General features: G+C 55.1%; 1 pseudogene; it reads left to right on the forward strand.

Annotated features, from left to right (window-relative positions):
* The first annotated feature begins 1,058 nt into the window (after positions 1-1,058).
* Positions 1,059-18,627, forward strand: LOC119106876 (NACHT and WD repeat domain-containing protein 2-like; annotated as a pseudogene).
* Positions 18,628-20,289: the final 1,662 nt, after the last annotated feature.

Below are 20,289 nucleotides of genomic sequence, written 5' to 3' on the forward strand. Positions count from 1 at the left end.
GGGATCGCGCTCCAAGTGTCGTCCACTTAAGCCAGCTGGACCACATGCCTTATATGGATCTACTACGAGCAGCCGTCCGCATCCTCTTTGGCAACGACGGAAAATCGAAACAGTCAGGGTCTCAATATTTTAAAAAGGGGAACCTCTGGGACCATGTTCGTCACGTGGTCGATCTGGTCGATGTAGTCGTACAGATCTGGTCTTGGTTCGCAACTCTTTGGGCGAAACAGTGGTGAAACCGTTTGCCCGCTCAGAATTCCTGCTGTCTACAGCGCTTCGTGGACAAGGATGGGCGATGGATGAGAAGATTATGTAGCGGCTTTATGAAATACCTAAGTGTTTGAGGGTTACCTGAAAGGCGTTAAAAGGAATCAGAAAACCCTCGCCGTATTTGATTTGTAGCATTTTGAACTCCAAACCTGGCTTTGGGCAATCGCGCGTCGGATGTTTCCACAGAAGTCTGCCCACGTCTTATTAGCTCCTTGCTTTAACTACGTGACCGGGAAGTATGAACACACCCCATGCCATCGATCACAAGTATTTGCCGCATCACGACTACTTGCAGTTTATATATATATATATATATATATATATTATATATATATATATCTATATATATTGTGTGTGTGTGTGTGTGTGTGTGTGTGTGTGTGTGTGTGTGTTGTGTGTGTGTGTGGTGTGTTGTGTGGTGTGTGTGGTGTGTGTGTGTGTTGTGTGTAGTGTGTGTGTGTGTGTGTGTGTGTGTGTGTGTACACATGCATATATACAAACAGACAGGCTTTACTTGTGATATTCTGATATTCAAGGTGGCGACTTTCGTGAATGGCAGCATAAAGAACACCAGTTTTCGTCCTGATTTACGAGGCCTGTGTTCGTTGGACGCCTGTGATTACAGTACCACCGCGCACAAGGATTCGGAAATACAGGCTTATAACAGTGCCACTAATTTTGTATAAATCCCAGCACCCCAGGGCCTCAATGTAAACTCCATGCCACACGCACGTGACTAAGTTGTTTGCGGGGAGGCTTTCCTGAGGCTCGTTCTGCCCCGTGAACAGGTTCAACCTGAAGGAGAAGGAGGGTGAGGCGGACCGCAAGGGTGCCCTTGCAGCCGCTGGTGTTCCACGCCAAGGACGGCACCGTCTCCCGCTACAACCTCCGCAAGGTGGGGTCCACGCCTGCGTCGCCGCGATGTCGACCGTGGAGTACAGCTGAGCGGACGGGTTTTTTGTGTCTGGCGGGGGGGGGGGGGGAAGAGTAACGACTAGGATTTGCTGGCTATGTAAATTCTGACGATAGAGAATATATGCAAATTGTGTAATACCAGCAACATTATCGCACCGGTGATTCCGTTCACATGCCATCGTAAACTGGGAGATGTTCCCTGTTGCGCCGGATGGACCACGGCGACCACCGGTTATGTAAGCCACAGGTGTATAGCGAAAGAATTCAGTCTATATTTTCCAGCTCGCTCGCACATTGCAGCGGTCGGGGATTCTCGTGATCAAATCGGGGTCGTTCTGGGATTCCCATGGTCAAAGCAGCTCCGCTGACGTTTGCAACCTGATTCCACTTGGATTGCACATGGCTTGGCAATGCCGTGTGAAGATTGTCAAAATAGCGCTGCAGACGTCACGCGCCCTGTCACCGGGCGGTCCACGTGACCGTCCAGCCTGTCACGGAAGCTGAAGTCCTCGGCTCGATGTGGGCCGCCGTGTGACCCTAGCCGTGGCTCACCTCCCCACCCCCACCCCCCCCCCCCCCCCCCCCCCCCCCTCCGCAGTTCGGAGAATTACCGTTCCATCTAGTGCGCGCCCGTCGGTTCGCCGGCCTCTACGAGCACGTCCTCTTCAACTACCAGTGGCTGCATGCCAAGATGTGCTCGTGTCCGCTGCAGGCGGTTGCTCAGTGACTTCGAGGACGCGTGCAACAACGTCCACGACCGAGAGGCGTCTAGGTGAGAGTGGCACGACTGCAGCGCCGCCACCGGCCGTCGGGAGAACCGGCAGTGACGGGATCGGCGGCCAGGGGCTGTCGTACGGTTCAATGGCGGCCTGCCTGCCCCCAGAAGTTCTTTTGGTGGTTTGAAAACGGGTAACGTATACTGTTTAATCGTAGAGCTACGTAAGAAATTGGCTGCGGTGATTAACAAAATTCGAAGAGTTGACCGTTTAGCATGCGTATGGTCTTCTACCACCCGTCTCGCGTGCTACGTTATGCCTGCTACGTTATGCCCTTCGGCACCTAATGATAATAATGTCACAGCCAGCTGTCGCGTGGCCGGATCCGTCACTGTCGGGCCCAATAAACTGCATGAATCTGACATGAAACTCAATCTGAAATGTTTGTTCGCCGATAAAGTTGTGGAACAAGTTTATCGTTGTTCGTGAATTTTCATGCATTAAGCTCGAATAACTGGCCTTGAACAATGGTTAGGGTGTACGCTCTGGCAACGACATTTCTTCTTCTTCAGGCTCATTTTCAATGCTGAGCATGGTGGGGTTGCCGCTTTTCACTGTGTTCGCATGTTTGGAATTCTCAGCATCGTGTCGCGTCCTCAGCCATTACGGTCCGATGGCATGAAGAGGCGTAACAAAAACACCAATCTCGAAATAAATGCAGTGACTGTGCAGTGATCACCGTCCTTGATTGCATCCTGCCCCCCCGTTGAGCTTGTTTTACATGAATGATAGTCTTCGAACCACCACGCCCAATCAGCGGCTAAATGCACATCATCGATTGCTGCCGACAGCTTTCAGTTGCTACAAGATGGTGGCTGCCAACCGCGCATTGCATGAGTTTTTTACGAATCGGCCCCATCTAAACTGTGCAGTACCCCCAAATAAACTGCCTGGCGTTAAGTGATGGGCCGCAAACCAGTAAACCAATGTACCGCCAAAACGAGAGCGCTCAAGGACACAGTTGTCGTTGTCACCGCTAAAGGAAGGGGTCCTCCATTTATCACACCACGTGTGCTTTTTCCTAGGGTGATATTGCCCTACACCGACCTCGGCTGCCTGGGTCATGCCCCATAGCCCGTGGCTCAGGGGCTGTGTCCTTGAGTTGAGCTCTTGATAAATGCGTTTGGTTTGGGCATGCGGTGAGGCGTCTCTCCCGTCTCTTGTCTCACACTGTCATTGCTCGACAACCGCTGTCGCCCGCAACAGAGAGGAGATCTACCGGCGCAAAAGGCGAGTTCCGTCGCTGTCACCCTCGTCATTTGAACGGAGTCATGGTCTGGCAATGTTAATGGCGGGTGCTGCGATCGTGTTACCGTCGTTACTTATGGCATTTACGGTGATTTGTCACGGATTCGGAAGACTGAGTTCGAATCTTGAATGGTGCATACTTTATCATGAGCCATGTGGATGCGCTGCTGTAGCCAAACGACATGGGCAATGTGGGACGCATTCACCACCATCGAGCTGAGCGTAACGAAACTGACCTCGGCCTTGAAATGTCTCTCACTGCACCGGTATTACGAAGCCCAGATTGCCACGGGGTGTGGAGCACTGGCCAGGGCTGGTCACGTTCCGATCGCGTGCGCTGGACCTGCGCACGAGCGCACGCGCAGCAGCCGCTGACCGACCACGCGGCGCCGCCCAGGGAGATGATGCTGGTGGCGGACGCGCTGCGGCTGGGTGGCGCCATCTTGTCCGTGTACCCGGACATGCTGGCGTCGCAGCTGGTGGGGCGGCTCCTGCCCGAGCGGGCGGCCAACGCCAATGTGCGCGCGCTGCTCGAGCTCTGCGACGAGGAGGGACCGCGCGACTGTGCCCTGCTGCCCACCTACCACTGCCTGCACACGCCCGGCGGCCCACTCAAGGTGGGCTCCGCACCAGACCCGCCTACGCCTCCGTCACAGGGGCACATCCTCGGTCACGTGACCGCTTGGAGGGAGGGCTCCGGGTGCGGGACACGGGGTCGGCTTTGTGGACCAGGCGCATATGTGTGCCGTCCTGGTATCTACCCGCCACGGGCGTATACGTTCGCTCAAGTCACATGCCCATGGGCTTACACGAGAGGGACAGACCCCCCCCCCCCCCCCCCCGTTGTCGCTCGGTAGGGGCTTGTCGCGCTAGGTCCCCTGCATCGCCCGCTGTTGTTGCCGCGCCACGGACCGTCCCTGTGCAGTGTGTTGATCAGCCGCTCGGGCCCGCCAGCTCGCTCCTCAGCTCTCCTCCCGCTCGCCTGCCGCCGCGCTCGTTTGGCATCGCGGTAGGTGGAATCCCCCACGAGCGAGTCGATGTAGGCAGTGGCGTGCGAGACGTGCCCGGGCAGGTACTGGCAGTGCTGTCGCCGCAGACGTGCGCTAGTAGTGAGGAGCAATCTCTTCAGAACAGCTTGCTGGACAATGCCCGGTGACAGACGACTGGTGGCGTGCGCTTCCAATGGCCGGCACGCGGCCTGAGGTATGACGCGAGCGGCGGCCCGCCTGCCGCCAGTACTCGCTGGAGGGCCACCAGTTCGCCGTGTTCGGGTTCCGCTTGACGGCCGACCTGCGCTACATCGTCTCCGTCAAGCAACAAGTTCGTCACCTGGGACCTGAGCACGAGCGATCTGACGCGCGAGACCAACCCGCGCATCGAGGGCATCATGCAGGGTCTGCAGCTCAGCCCCGACAACAAGTACGCCTCGGCGCACAGCAGCAATAACCAGGTGCGGCCGCCGGCGCCAGCGACCCGCGCTGCGGCCCGGCACAGCTGCGGCGCTGGTGGCATCGACTGGGTGGGCACGTAGCGGGCTGCCACGGCCTGCTGCCGGCGCAGCTCTTGGTCACGCCACGGCTGGCACTTGGCCGGCGGACACTCAGCCCAGGATATCTTCAGTTCGTCATTGGAACAAGGCTGGCCTTAGATACCTTCAGCTCGGCATTGAAGCGAGGCTGGCCTTAGATAGCTTCAGCTCGTCATTGGAGCAAGGCTGGCCTTAGATACCTTCAGCTCGTCATTGGAGCGAAGCTGGGTCTAGATACCTTCAGCTCGTCATTGGAGCAAGGCTGGCCTTAGATACCTTCAGCTCGTCATTGGAGCGAAGCTGGGTCCAGATACCTTCAGCTCGTCATTGGAGTGAGACTGGCCTTAGATTCCTTCAGCTCGTCATTGGAGCGATGCTGGCCTTAGATACCTTCAGCTCGTCATTGGAGCGATGCTGGCCTTAGATACCTTCAGCCCGTTATTGGAGAGAGGCTGGCCTTAGATACCTTCAGCTCGTTATTGGAACGAGGCTGGCCTTAGATACATTCAGCTCATTATTGGAGCGAGGCTGGTCTTAGATACCCTCAGCTCGTCATTGGAGTGAGACTGGCCTTAGATACCTTCAGCTCCTCATTGAAGCGCGGCTGGCGCTAGAGATCTTCAGCTCTTCGTTGAAGCGAGGCTGATCTTAGACACCTTCAGCTCATCATTCGAGCGCGGCTGGCTCTAGATACCTCAAGCTCATCATTAGAGCGAGGCGGCACTTAGATACCTTCAGCTCCTCATTAGATTTAGATTCCTCCGTTCCTCGTTCCTCGAGCCCTTACAGTTTTATAATATATGAATATATATCAACATATATATATATATATATATATATATATATATATATATATATATCAATATATATATATATATATATATACACACACATATATGTTGATATATGTAGGCAGCAAATAATCTTCCGTCGGTGCTGATAAAGACCTTGGCATAGGTGCATTTTATAAGCTTTTCTGTTCTTGCTCTAGTTTTCTAATTATGGCTCTCTGCTCACCATTACGACTAAAAAGTAGCTCGCCGATGTTTGACATCTATTGATCGTACTAACGTTTCGGAATGATATATTCTATTCTCAAAGTTGTGCACACGGCATACAAGTCACGAATATATGATTACATATTACAGTTAGGTATAGCAATTAGATTTCACCAAGTTCAGTTCAACCGCCAAATTGTACAGAGTCTCAAGTAGGTGGTTGACATTTTTTAGGAACGTAAGAATTCAAGCAGCAAAACACGTGCTGAATAGTAAGATATACCACCCACGGATGGTTTCAATCTTCCCTAAATGAGGTGAAGAGCGACTGAGGGGTTAGTTTGCTTGTTCAGTTCCATCGATGATGTTTTGATCGTGACAGCCTTAGGAACATAAGATTCTTCCTGTTTGATGATGGTGTTACGACGGCAGCATTTCCGGTGAGGTCGTCTCGGTTGATGTTCCGGCCGTGCTCTTTTCGCACATGCTCTTTTCCAGCGCCGTCAACCAAGTGCATCGTAAACCGCCTCGAAAGTGCAGTGGTGGTGACACCAACATAGCGTCATCGACCATGAGATCAGCAGCTTTATTTCTCCATATCAGACAAAAAACTGTCGCCATCAAACATAAAACAATTTCAATCGAGCTGTTCTATCCGAATCAAATGTCTTATAGGTATAAGACGGACGAGCGTATCCTCAAGAAAATGATATCTGGGAGCGTCATGCCAGTCAACCAGGGCGACAGGATAACGCTCACCATCTACTACGAAAACAGAACGATCACTAAACTCATCATGAAAAATAACCTCACAGCACACTCTGGCCCTCTGAAACGAACCAACGTCGTTAACAGATTGCATTGTGACATAGGAGATTGCAGGCTTCTAAAGCAATCAAACTGCGTTGGTGTCACTACCACTACACTTCCAAGATGGTTGACGATGCATTTGGTTGACGGCGCTGGAAAAGAGCACGTGCAAAAAAAAAACACGGCCGGAACATCAACCGAGACGACCTCACCAGAAACCCTACCATCATAACATCATTAAACAGGAGGAAGCTTTATGTTTCTAAGACTGTCACGATCAAAACATCGCCACCGGAACTAAAACAAACAATCCGGTCCCTCAGCCACCTTTCACCCCCATTTAGGAACGATCGAAATCATCCATAGATGGTACATCTTACTATTCAGTACATATTTTGCCGCTTGAATTCTTGTGCCCTTAAAAAATGTCAGCCACCTAATTTAGAATCTATACAATTTGGCAACTATATTTAACTGAAATTGATGAAGCCTTATTCTTATACCTAACTGCAAGATGTAATCATATATTCGTCACTTGTATGCTGTATGTTCAATCTTGAACATGAAATATGTCATTCCGAACCGTCAGTACAATCAATGAATGCCAAACATCGGCGGACTACTTTTTAGTCTTAATGGTGGGCAGAGAGCCATTGCGCAGCAGAGAACCATCCAGAAAATTGGAGCAAGAACATAAAAAACTTATGAATGCACCTACGCCAAGGTCTTTAACAACACTTGCATATATATATATATATATATATATATATATATATATATATATATATATGTATATTGGGTATAAGGATAGTAATGTTTTCCTTCGTTGCCGGCGCGCAATTATGTGAACAAAAGAAAGATCCAAGCTCCACCTTACACCTTCAGCTCGTCATTGGGGCGAGGCTGGCTTTAGATACCTTCCGCTGATCATTGGAACTCGGCTGGCCGATAGAGCGGAGCGCTGTCGGGAACTCCCGTCGGACGTGGTTTGTGGCGAGGTAATGTAATACGCGCGTGACTGCGCAGGCCGCTGTGTGGGACCCCCCCCCCCCCCCCCCCAAGTGCGACATCCACGCTTGGCTCAATGGCGTGTAATCAGCTCACATCGGACGCCGGATGGGGTCCGTCGTCGGCTTTGGTCGCACACGTCAGATCCAATCTACTGACTTGTTGTGAGGTTGATACCTTTCTGACTAGGAGTATTGTATGCCATTCAGTTTGGGGCCTTTCCCTCTCTTGTACTTTGAGAAAAAGGTGGATCAAAGTTGAAGAGAATATGTTTTTTGCGTATTTCAGAGATAGGCTTAGCCACTTTCCATTATCAAACCTCTAACTTGTTCGCAAAACGACACCTCCTTTAAGAGCTTGATATTGCAGTTACCGTCTGGCCATGAACTGCCGCGCGTCAGCAGCGCCTAGTTGTTCCTGGTGCGCGTCCTCCCCCCCCCCCCCCCCCCGGCTGCTCTCTAGAGCTGTTTCCGCTGTACGCCGTTGTGTCCATTGACACCGCCCACCTGGACTTTTGTGGCCCCTGTGAGCATTGGCATGGTCCACATGTGGCATGCTTGCAACTATCGGCCCTATTCACCTGGCCTCTCCTCACACCCTGTGAATGCTGACCGCATCCACCTGACTTGTTCTCACCCCCTGTGACTACTGGCCGTTCACCTGACCAACTCGCGCGGTTGCCGACCGTCTTCATCTGACTACCTCAAGCAACCATTGACTGTGCCCACCTGATCATCCCCTGTGGCTGCTGGCCTTCTCTCCCTGACTTCTTATCACTCCGGTTGGCTGCAGATCCGGTCCGATTCGGTCCACCTTTCGCGATTATCCACCGTATCCAACCGACCGCTGTCTGCGACTACTGACCCAGTCCATCTAACCTTATTTTGACCCTTGACTCTGCCCACCTGACTACCTCCCATCACTATCGGTCGTGTCTACCCGATCACTTCCTGGAACTATTGACTGTCCATCTGGCCGCCCCTGCTACTATTGATCCTGTTCGCAGACGGTAGCTATCAACCTGATGACCAGCGAGTACGTGGTGGTGGAGAACCCGCACCCGGAGTATGACATCGTGGGCACCCAGCTCTCCAACAGCCGACTGGTGATCTACAGCCAGGCGGGCAGCGTGCTGTTCGACCTGCGAGGCCAGGAGCTCGAACGTTGGGACAACACCACCGGACACCAGGTGCTCGGTACGTCTGGGACAACATCACCGGACGCCAGATGTTCAGTACGTCTAGGACAACACCACCGGACACCAGGTGCTCGGTACGTGTGGGACAACATCACGGGACACCAGGTGCTCAGTACGTGTGGGACAACATCACGGGACACCAGGTGCTCGGTACGTATGGGACGATGCCACTGAGCGCCAGGTGCTCGGTACGTCTAGGACAACACCACCGGACGCCAGGTGCTCGGTACGTGTGGGACAACATCACCGGACACCAGGTGCTCGGTAAGTGTGGGACAACATCACCGGACACCAGGTGCGCGGTACGTATGGGACAACACCACGAAAGACCAGGTGTTCGGTACGTTTGGGACAACACTACTGGACACCAGGTGCTCGGTACGTGTGGGACAACATCACCGGACACCAGGTGCTCGGTACGTGTGGGACAACATCACCGGACACCAAGTGCTCGGTACGTGTGGGACAACATCACCGGACACCAGGTGCGCGGTACGTATGGGACAACACCACGAAAGACCAGGTGTTCGGTACGTTTGGGACAACACTACTGGACACCAGGTGCTCGGTACGTGTGGGACAACATCACCGGACACCAGGTGCTCGGTACGTGTGGGACAACATCACCGGACACCAGGTGCTCGGTACGTGTGGGACAACATCACCGGACATCAGGTGCGCGGTACGTATGGGACAACACCACGAAAGACCAGGTGTTCGGTACGTTTGGGACAACACTACTGGACACCAGGTGCTCGGTACGTGTGGGACAACATCACCGGACACCAGGTGCGCGGTACGTATGGGACAACACCACGAAAGGCCAGGTGCTCGGTACGTTTGGGACAACACTACTGGACACCAGGTGCTCGGTACGTGTGGGATAACATCACCGGACACCAGGTGCTCGGAACGTCTGGGACAACATCACCGGACACCAGGTGCGCGGTACGTATGGGATAACACCACGAAAGACCAGGTGTTTGGTACGTTTGGGACAACACTACTGGACACCAGGTGCTCGGTACGTGTGGGATAACATTACCGGACACCAGGTGCTTCGGAACGTCTGGGACAAACATCACCGGACACCAGGTGCGCGGTGCGTATAGGACAACACCACGAAAGACCAGGTGTTCGGTACGTTTGGGACAACACTACTGGACACCAGGTGCTCGGTACGTGTGGGATAACATCACCGGACACCAGGTGCTCGGAACGTCTAGGACAACATCACCGGACACCAGGTGCTCGGAACGTCTGGGATAACATCACCGGACACCAGGTGCTCGGAACGTCTGGGACAACATCACCAGGACACCAGGTGCTCGGAACGTCTGGGACAACATCACCGGACACCAGGTGCTCGGTACGTCCGGACGCCGATTTACGGGCGGCGGCTGGTGCAGCGCTGTGAGGGAGGAGGTGCGCAGGGCAGCTGTCGGGGGTCGCCGAATAGCCGCTGCCGCTCGCTTGGTCTTATTATTGAGTGCCATCTACGTGACCTGTGGTCGAAATTGATGGGAAGTGGTTGAACTGGTGGAGGGAGGGGGAAAGCGGCAAGCAAGGCCTTACTTCAGATCCATTGAGCTCGGTACGATGCTTGAAACTGGCAATCTTGAAGCGGTACTTTCACCAAACTTAACGAGTAACTTCAAAGTTAGGACTTATGGACTGCACGAACCAGATGCACGCAGTTGATAAACAGGCACTCAAGTTCAGGCATTAGAGGCAGCTGACTAAGAGAGAGTTGGTCTAGTAGTAGAAGTTTACGTAGTTCTGCGTGGTGATGAAAGCCGTCGGTTGATGCTTCGAAGAGTGAAGGAGCGCTGGTTCAGTTGTGGCATCCGGGGCGTGGCCGTCGGGCCCTGGGGCGTTGTGTGATCCTGACCAGTGACAGTGCCGGTCGTGGCTGCTTCGCTAATACCAACCAGCGTGCCGGTGACGCTTCCGTCCCTTCCCTGGGCTGGTAAAGTGTAGCATTATGATGGTTGGTATGCTGTAGCATCATGCGTCTCCCTGCGCGTATCAGGACATCCCACCGTATAACCGAGTGTGCTGCAAGGTGGATCTGACTAGATTAATTATTGACATTGTTTTGTGAACCGCGTGTGTGTGCTTGAGTTGTGAGTCAACACGGACGCCTCCAGTCAGCAGTGTGAATCCGTCAAAAGCCCGCTCTGCTGGTGGTGCGCTGGCGGGTCGACGGCCCCGGTCCGCGGCTTACGTCGGCACCCGGCCGCCTTTGTCCGACAGCGATGGACTTTGTGTCCGAGAGTGAACACTCGACCATCTACCCGAACGAGCGACGATCCGAACAGGATGCGTCTGGCGTCCGTTCTGGAAGGCCGGGCACTGGAGCCTCTGGAATTCTTCAGGTCAGCGTCCGAGACACGTCGCCATTGTTGGTGATCGCTGACTGATCGGAATGGCATGGCGTAATTGTGAAGCTGTTGTCATTCACTCTCGCACTGGAAACACCCTGCAGTCAGCCGCTCTCGGAACTTTCAGTTTTATTGCGTGCGCCACTTTCTTAGAATGGCAGCGATATCACCGATACAAATTTAATGAAATGGTGGCCAGGGAGCTCTAAATTGGCGGCGGAAAGTAATATGTTCTCCGTGATTCCAACTGCCCTTTACACAGGTAACATATTGGACCGATGGGAGCGGAAACCTGAATGACACCTCATCTAATCTTGTTTCCGCTCTAATTCGTGATCGCTGCTCGTTGCTGGGTTGTTGCGAGATGCCAGCCTCCCGCCTGCCGGCGCTGGCCCACGTGTTGACCCGACAGAGCAGGGAATCGCACCTCCGCGCCGCCTGTTCGTCTCCATGCGCTAACGACCGTCCCCCGCCCGGCGAGTCTGCTCGAGCAGGGGCAGAGTTTTGCATCATAAGTTGAGGTTATCCCCGACCGACTAGTCCACTGCACGCGCGCAATCTGACCTGGTCGGCCGGCCGCGCCGCCAGCGCCCTGGTGACGGAGATGCCCGGCCGGGGCCGCGTGTTTACGTGCCAGGGCGACGACGACCTGGGCGTGGCGGTACTGAGCCGCGGCCGCCAGCGCTACTCCCAGCTGGAGTTGCTGGAGAACAGGCAGCCCCTGCTGCAGCTGCAGCTGGAGGACAACGGCGCCTACCTGCTCGGCACCTTCATGCAGGGGTTCCAGGTGCGCCCCCGTGGCTGATGCAGCCACTGTCACGGGCGAACTGGACAGAGATGCCCCTCGCGGAGACATTTAGCCGATGAAATATGGCGCAGCCAATGAAAATGGGCCCTTGTGCTGTCTCAAAGGCAGTTCAAACACTTCAGGTGTACAACGACTATGTGTACAATGGGGAACTAATGAATCCTGAAAATGGTTGCTGAGAGAATATTGCCGGGATCAGGATTGTATCGTAGTACATTTGAAATTGTGCGTTAGATCATAAGTCAGCATAGCGACTGTAAAAAAACTGTACTTCACATAACGTGATGCAGAGAGGTACAAAGGCCACCTTCCCTGTTCATACATACAGTCTTGCAATGTACATATGATATGCCCGGTGGCCAGTACACCGAGTAAAGCCTGCGAGTGGGGACCAAGTCTTCGGCAAAAACCTTTGTCGCACCACTTACAACATGGCTCCTTTCGCTTGTACGGCATAACCTTGATTACCCAAGTGGGGCGCGAACGTTTGCGGCTTGAGAGGTCCTCAGCCTCTGCTGATCTCTCGGCCTCGCCAGATCTGGGACCTGAGGATGACCGTGACGGACAGCAAGAGGCGGCCGTGCACCAGCCTCCTGCTGCCGCACGGAATCCGCAACGTCAGCTCGCGACCGATGCAGTCCAACTCGTGTGTGCTCAGCCTGGAGAAGGACTACGCCATTGCCGGCGTCAGGTCAGTCACTGCGGGTCACGCCCGAGCTCCCCAGGTCACGGGAGAGGGGCTCCCCGGGTCACGACTGGTCTCCCCAGGTCATGGGAGAGGGGCTCCCCGAGTCACGGCGGGGCTCCCCGGGTCACGGGAGAGGGGCTCCCCGGGTCACGGCGGGGATCCCCGGGTCACGGCGGGGATCCCCGGGTCACAGCTGATCTCTACAGGTCATGGGAGGGGATCCCCGAGTCACGGCAGGGCTCCCCGGGTCACAGGAGAGGGGCTCCCCGAGTCACGGCGGGGCTCCCCGGGTCACGGTTGGTCTCTACGGGTCATAGGAGGAGATCCCTGGGTCACGGCGGGGCTCCGCGCTCAACACCGGTCCGGTTACATGGGATGACGAGCCGGGGCTGCGGTTGTGGACGGTTGCGTTGGCTCAGATCCGGGCGTGCTCGCGCCGTGTCCGGGTCTGACAGGCGCAGTACCGGTGACGGGGTGTACGATTACGCAAGCGATATAGGTAACTGTCGGGGTTATTTTATTCACGTGTGATCGCATTTCTCTTGTGCGCGGTGCTGGCTGTCGCTCTTATTGCGATTTAGTTCTCCGGCGAATAGGGGGCCGGTATTCATGTGGCAGGGGAGTACCTGAGTATGCAGAACCCGGATCAAACACTGAGTGCAGTTAGATGAGAGAATATTTGACATTTCCCTGTCCCATTGTCGGGTATTCGTTTCAGGAAGAGTCTGTACGTGTGGAGTTTGCAGACCTGTAAGCTGATGAAGGTGTTGGACGCCCACTTCGGCCGCATCATCCACACGACGTCACTCACCGTCGGCACGTGGAACTCGGTCAGCGCAGTTCCCCTTCCCTCGCCCCCCCCCCCCCATCAGAGCATGCTTACTCTCGGGTAGATGACTACCTTATCACGGATGGGAAGAGGGCTGGTGTATTCTCAACTGCGAGAAACCCGTGCAGATAAACGTTGTGGTGGTGACGTGTGGCTCCGCAATTTCTGACCGTGCGTCTGTCTCGGTGAGACCGAGTGTCCAAGTTCACCCTCAAAAGCCGACATCTGTGCCACAAATGGCCCCAATGCAACTGAAGCACAGCTGTACTGGAGCATCCACTGAGGCTGATCCACCGGCTGAAACACAGCTGTTTTCTAAATGTCCAGAAATTTGAATGGCTGCCGTGACGTAGTCAGAGACTGGGCACCACTCCACGCTCCGCTTATTGTATCCCATTGCCCATCTCATCACCCTGCAGGAGTGCACATGCAGGCTCGTCGTTTGACACAGTCATTTTGCTGAACCACACTGCCGACCTTGCTTAAAAGCTTCTGTCCGTACTTGGGTGTCTGTGTGTTGCCTGCAGGTCATCACTTCATCGCTGGACCGGACGGTCAAGGTGTGGAACATCAACAACATCTTCGAGCAGGTGTACCACATCGACCGGCACGAGATGCAGGTGGACTCCATCAGCCTCTCCCAGGTGAAGTGAACCCGTCCAGGTGGTCGATCGCGCCCCCACGCGATCACCCTGGATCGAGCCGACCGGCTTCGGCCTCTCGATGCCGTCCTTGCGAGATCTTTCACTCAGTGACTCATCAGCCACAGCGAGACTTGGATAAATAGAAAACGACCAGTAAAACACGAGAAACGTTTGGCAGGATGGAGTAACAACATCACAATTCGGAGGCTTCATGCGCGTTGGTGACCGGGATATCCCGTGAGGAATACAGCTCTTTAATAGCGACCCATTGTAATGCGCACCCTTAGGCGACATTCTTAGTGTCCAACAAACAGCCATTCTAGGCTGTTCTGCTAATCCTAAACGCTACGAAGCTTAAATTCGGCTCAGCACTGCGTCTACACATCGTCACGGCTGACTTTCAATATTATCAAAACTTTCAAAAACTTCAATCCAGACATGTCGTGGATGATTCGGATCGGGTCAGCCGGTGCCGTGACTCTGACGCCGGCGTCGGTGCCGTGACTCTGACTCCGGCTCCAGTGCCGTGACTGACCCCGGCGCCGGTGTCACGACTCTGACCCCGGCGCCGGTGCCGTGACTCTGACCCGGCGCCGGTGCCGTGACTCTGACCCCGGCGCCGGTGCCGTGGCTCTGACCCCGGCGCCGGTGCCGTGACTCTGACCCCGGCGTCGGTGCCGTGACTCTGACCCGGCGCCGGTGCCGTGATTCTGATCCCGGCACCGGTGCCGTGACTCTGACCCGGCGCCGGTGCCGTGACTCTGACCCGGCGCCGGTGCCGTGACTCTGACCCCGGCGCCGGTGCCGTGATTCTGACCCCGGCGCCAGTGCCGTGACTCTGACCCCGGCGCCGGTGCCGTGACTCTGACCCTGACGCCGGTGCCGTGACTCTGACCCGGACGCCGGTGCCGTGACTCTGACCCGGACGCCGGGCTGAGCGGGGCGCGCGTGTGACGGGCCGGTGCTGTGACGTCAGAGGCGCGACATTGCCGTGACGGTGGCGCGCAGCTGCGTGGGCATCTGGCACCTGAAGCTGGGCAAGCTGCTCAACCGGCTGGCGGACTCGCCGCTCGGCGCCATCGTCACCCACGCCGAGGTCACCACCGACGGCAGGTCAGAGTCACGTGTCAGCTGGAGCCCGGGCTGACTTCTCACGCTGTTTTGACGAGCGCGGAGTCACCACCGACAACAGATCCGATGAACGTGAGGTCACCTGTCAGAATGGCCAGGGGTCACCTATCCGGCTGTTGTGACTCGGAGGTCACCGCTGACAACAGATCCGCTGAACATGGGGTCACCTGTCAAAATGGCCAGGGGTCACCTATCCGGCTGTTGTGACTCGGAGGTCACCACCGACGTCAGGGTAGGTTCACAAGGTTACATGCTGACCTGACCTGTTGCTTGTAATGACCCAAGGCTGTGGTGGCGCTAATGGAAGACGCCATGGGCACAGAACAGTTTAATACACCACCGCACTCTTTGAAATATTGGTTCTACTCTCCTCAACCAACGCTAATCCACAACATTGTTGGAACGAATGGTTTTAGGCCTTGGCTTGGTGCACGTTCCCATGGTTACGCTGCCCAGCACTAAAGGCATGCCTGTTTATGCTCTTGTGCTTTGCCTGAATGTGTTTATTTTGTTTGATCGATGACGCGTTATGCTGTCTTCATATTGGCAGCAGCCATAGACTGTGGCGTGTAACTCCAGGCCGCTCAGACCACTCCTTCCTATGTGTCAGACACATACGCGGGTTGCGGTGCCGCCTGAACGGCACCCCGGCCAGGCGCCACGCACGCGCCGGCCCGGTGGCCCCGCCCCTTTTCTTGGCTCACCTCTTCACCGAGCGTCGGCAAACTCCTGTAACCTGCCCTCCGATCTACACCTCCGGCTCCGCCTTGCCGCTGCGACAAGACACGCCAGCGTTGCCAACTGTTACTCATGCTCACCATGCATCTGTAACGAATGTGACCAAAGGGTACCAAATGTGATGACGCCATTTTCATCAGCTTACGCTGCCCACTGGTGTCCCCATGTCGTCCTGCACACACAGCTACATCGTCAACACCGAGTCGGGAAACATCTTGATCTGGAACGTGACGACCGGCGAGGTGCTCTTCCGCACCGAGGAGAAGAACGTGAAGCAGCTGACCCTGTTCGACAAGGACACCAAGTTTCTGTCCGTCTGCAAGACGGGCTCCATCGGAGACAGCCGATGCGTGGTGAGTATGGCGGCATTTGGTAATGTGAAGGGTATGCGGCCACCCAGCGCTGGTCACGCTGGTGTTCACAGCATACGGCCACCCAGCGCTGGTCACGGCCGGTGTTCACAGTATGCGGCCACCCAGCGCTGGTCACGCTGGTGTTCACAGTATGCGGCCACCCAGCGCTGGTCACGCTGGTGTTCACAGTATGCGGCCACCCAGCGCTGGTCACGCTGGTGTTCACAGTATGCGGCCACCCAGCGCTGGTCACGCTGGTGTTAACAGTATGCGGTCACTCAGCGCTGGTCCCGCATCGCCTCATCTCGCAGGTTGGCGGTATTCTAAAGCTCATTTGGTTGAATGCCAAGGATGTAAATTAAATACAGGCTACCAGACTCATGGCTCCCTATTGCACCACGCCAAGCATGTTGTTGCATTGGTAATGCGTTGTCGTTTGACCCTGAACACTACACCTGACCTGCCCGGTCAATTTACCAAGCCTGATGCCCAGATGCCGAGTTGACTAGATTCCGGTTCGATGCTGACTGGCCGATGTTGAGCAGGGGAGGGGCAACAAACAGTGAATCTGGAGCCGGCATGGATGGTATGAAAAATATAAACATCCATGGTGCTCAAGTGACTAAATATTGCCCCACTGCAGCCTGGTTATTGACTTACGAGCACCTAAAATATAGTTAATTAGTTTGTTATTGAGTTTTAAAGGCGCGTCTCCCGCATTGGTTATTCGCGCCCATCTAAATGACAAATGTTAGTGGAAGTAATGGGAGCAGTGATTGCGCCCGTCCTGCACATCACTGACCTACATCTGCAAAGGAAAGCGACGGATCTTTCTAAGTACACTTGTGCGCCATTAGGTATCACCGGGTCGTACCGATCCCTGACCACGCGGGGTTCCCCCCGGGCGCCCACCCGTTGTCAATGTACATCCTGCAGTAATGGGTGAAGGAAGGATGGGAAGGTTACTGCGTGGTTGTCCGTTTGTGTACCGATAGCGCCCGTCACATGTCCGCCGGCATGTGCACGTGGATGGGGAGGTCACTGCCTGGCTGTCCGTTTGTGTATCGGGAGCGCCCGTCACACGTCCGCCGGCATGTGCACGTGGATGGGGAGGTCACTGCCTGGCTGTCCGTTTGTGTATCGGGAGCGCCCGTCACACGTCCCGTGATTGTCCGTTTATGTATCGGGAGCGCCCGTCACACTTCCGCCGGCATGTGCACGTGGATGTGGAGGTTGCTGCGTGATTGTCCGTTTGTGTACCGAGAGCGCCCGTCACACGTCCGCCGGCATGTGCACGTGGATGTGGAGGTTGCTGCGTGATTGTCCGTTTGTGCACTGAGAGCGCCCGTCACACGTCCGCCGGCATGTGCACGTGGATGTGGAGGTTGCTGCGTGATTGTCCGTTTGTGTACCGAGAGCGCCCGTCACACGTCGGCCGGCACGTGCACCAAGTCTAGCGTTCCCCGCCCCGTCCACTGACCAGGTGACGGCCAGGACCATCCCGTCCGGCGACCAGCTGTACCAGATCGAGTACCCGATCCGGCTCCTGCGCAGCGTCGTGGTCACCTCCGATAATGTCCACCTGGTGTTGCCTGGCAACGAGGCGCTCAAGGACACGCTGTTCGTGCACAACGCCAAGACCGGCGCGCTCATCAACAAGATGGTTCTGAAGTACTCCAACTACAAGGACTTCCACCAGATCGTAAGGGCTGGTCAGCCGGCAGTGATTGATCTTTGGCCGGGAGATAGCACCAGGATATGCATCTAGTTCGGTGCATCTGATGGGACAGCGCATGGTTATGCTCAATTGATTTTATCGTCCGCGTGATGATGTCATGGACGAAAGCGAAATAATGCGTGCACCCCGACACGGAGAATTCCAAACAGGACCCGACAAATATGTCCGTGGCCCTCGTTTTACCGCGCCACCTCTGAGGAAGGAAGCGTGGTAAAAACCACTTGCAAAAACCATGATCTCAAAAGGCGCATTGTCAGAAAGCCAAGCTAAACACCCCCAGTGCATGACCATTTCATTGACCTCCGGTCTGTCGCGGCAGCGCCCGCGCCAGCCGTTCCCGTTACTTCTGCGTGTCTTCGCGTGATGTTTCACCAGCCCTCCGCACCGCCCGCCAGGTGGTGATGCCCAACAAGCCGTCGCAGGTGGCGCTGATCGACTCGGACAAGGGTAACCTGCTGGACGTGCGCACGCGCCGCTTCCTGCGCTCGGTGCCGCGCTGGAACGGCTCGGTCACGCGCGACGGCCGTCACGGCCTGTTCGCGCCGGCCCGCGGCGGTCTGGAGGTCAGTTGGGCTGACCACCTGGTGACCGAAAGGTCTGTGGTGCTGATAGTCACGTGGTCGAGAGGTCTGCGGTGCTGGCAGCCCGCGGTGCTGACGGTCACGTGGTCGAGAGGTCTGCGGTGCTGGCAGTCACGTGGTCGAGAGGTCTGCGGTGCTGGCAGTCACGTGGTCGAGAGGTCTGCGGTGCTGACGGTCACGTGGTCGAGAGGTCTGCGGCGCTGACGGCCACGTGGCCGAGAAGTCTGCGGTGCTGACAGTCCGGTGGCCGAGAGGTCTGCGGTGCGGACAGTCACGTGGTCGAGAGGTCCGCGGTGCTGACGGTCTGTCCGCCGGCGCCGGCCTGAGCTTCAGTGGTGCTAATAGCACGTCCGGCTGGGACGAGGAGCTGACGGCTCGCGTGGCGCGTTAAGCTGCCTACGATGGTGGTCTCCGTTGTGGGATGACACCTAAGGACAGCGCTGGCGGAGACCTGGGGCCGAGCCCGACAGCCCCGGGCCATTTTCCCGCACGCGGTGCAATGGGACTGTCCTTGTTGCGCGAGCAAGTTAATTCGAATATTTTTTTGGTTTTGCTTAGAGAATGAGGTAATCATGTCACTGCAGGATGGATCAACGAAAAAAGAATAGTGCATTTGCTCCGATGGCACAAGTTTTGCCGTGGCTTCGAGGATTTGAAAGCTCTAAAGGCTAAGTACATGTCAACAACCTGCGTGTTCTAGATGTTGTTGTCTAAGTCATTCAAGGCTATGCCTGTACGATAAATATACGACAAAACTCTCCCATTGGATTGCAACGTGATATGGGGCGTAGGCTCACGTCGCATTCTTGTTTGAATCTTCAAAAGTGTTCACAATGCCATGTGTGTACGACAGAAGCTGGCCTATTTGTGTGGCCGTTACGGTAGATACGACGCTCCAGCCCAACATGTTTAGGTCAGAGGGGTCACAAGTATATGTCAAGGTCTTAAGGTCACAATAACATTGACCTGTCGCGCCTCCTGATCCGTTGCTGGCGGCGTAGCGGAAAGACGACAGCGAATGTGTAATGACAGCATCACCAACCAAAACCACATCATTGTTACTTGACCCACTTTGGCCACTTGGACTTTTATATAAGCCATGCTAGGGGTATGTTTAAAGCTACTGAACCTTATCCAGAAAGTGTCCTGTCACTTCGCCCTTTTCCTGACAGTAATTGTAGACACAAATGAAAGTGAAGGCACGTCGGGTGGGGATTCAAGTCAAAGTTTTAGGCACGGTTAGGTCATTCCCTGACCCAACTTTACCTAAGTGATCTTCGGTAATATAAAATGCTTGGTACGTGATATTGGGGCACTGGAAGAGTTTTGCCGGTTAGTTCGGGTTTTTCTTATGCATGACTTGTGGTGAGTTGGACATTGAATGGCAGATCGTTGCTGCACTTGTCAGACATTTTTGTTCAAAATGCTGTGGCGTTTCTTGTGGACCAATTTGATCTCAATTAAAAATTTCCACAAAACGGATCTAAGTTTGCCATCGAATGAAGTTTGCAGACCTCAGGGGCGATGGCGATGTTCCGTTTGCAACCTGGCCCCTCAGATCAGTGGCGTGGCCAGGACTTTGCCAGACTGAGACCAAATCGAATCATGAAGGCCCTTTCAGTCAAGGGTCACAGGAGCCCCCCT

Source organism: Pollicipes pollicipes, unplaced genomic scaffold (assembly GCF_011947565.3).
Source record: "Pollicipes pollicipes isolate AB1234 unplaced genomic scaffold, Ppol_2.1 Scaffold_6325;HRSCAF=7500_pilon_pilon_pilon, whole genome shotgun sequence".
NCBI lineage: Eukaryota > Metazoa > Arthropoda > Thecostraca > Pollicipedomorpha > Pollicipedidae > Pollicipes > Pollicipes pollicipes.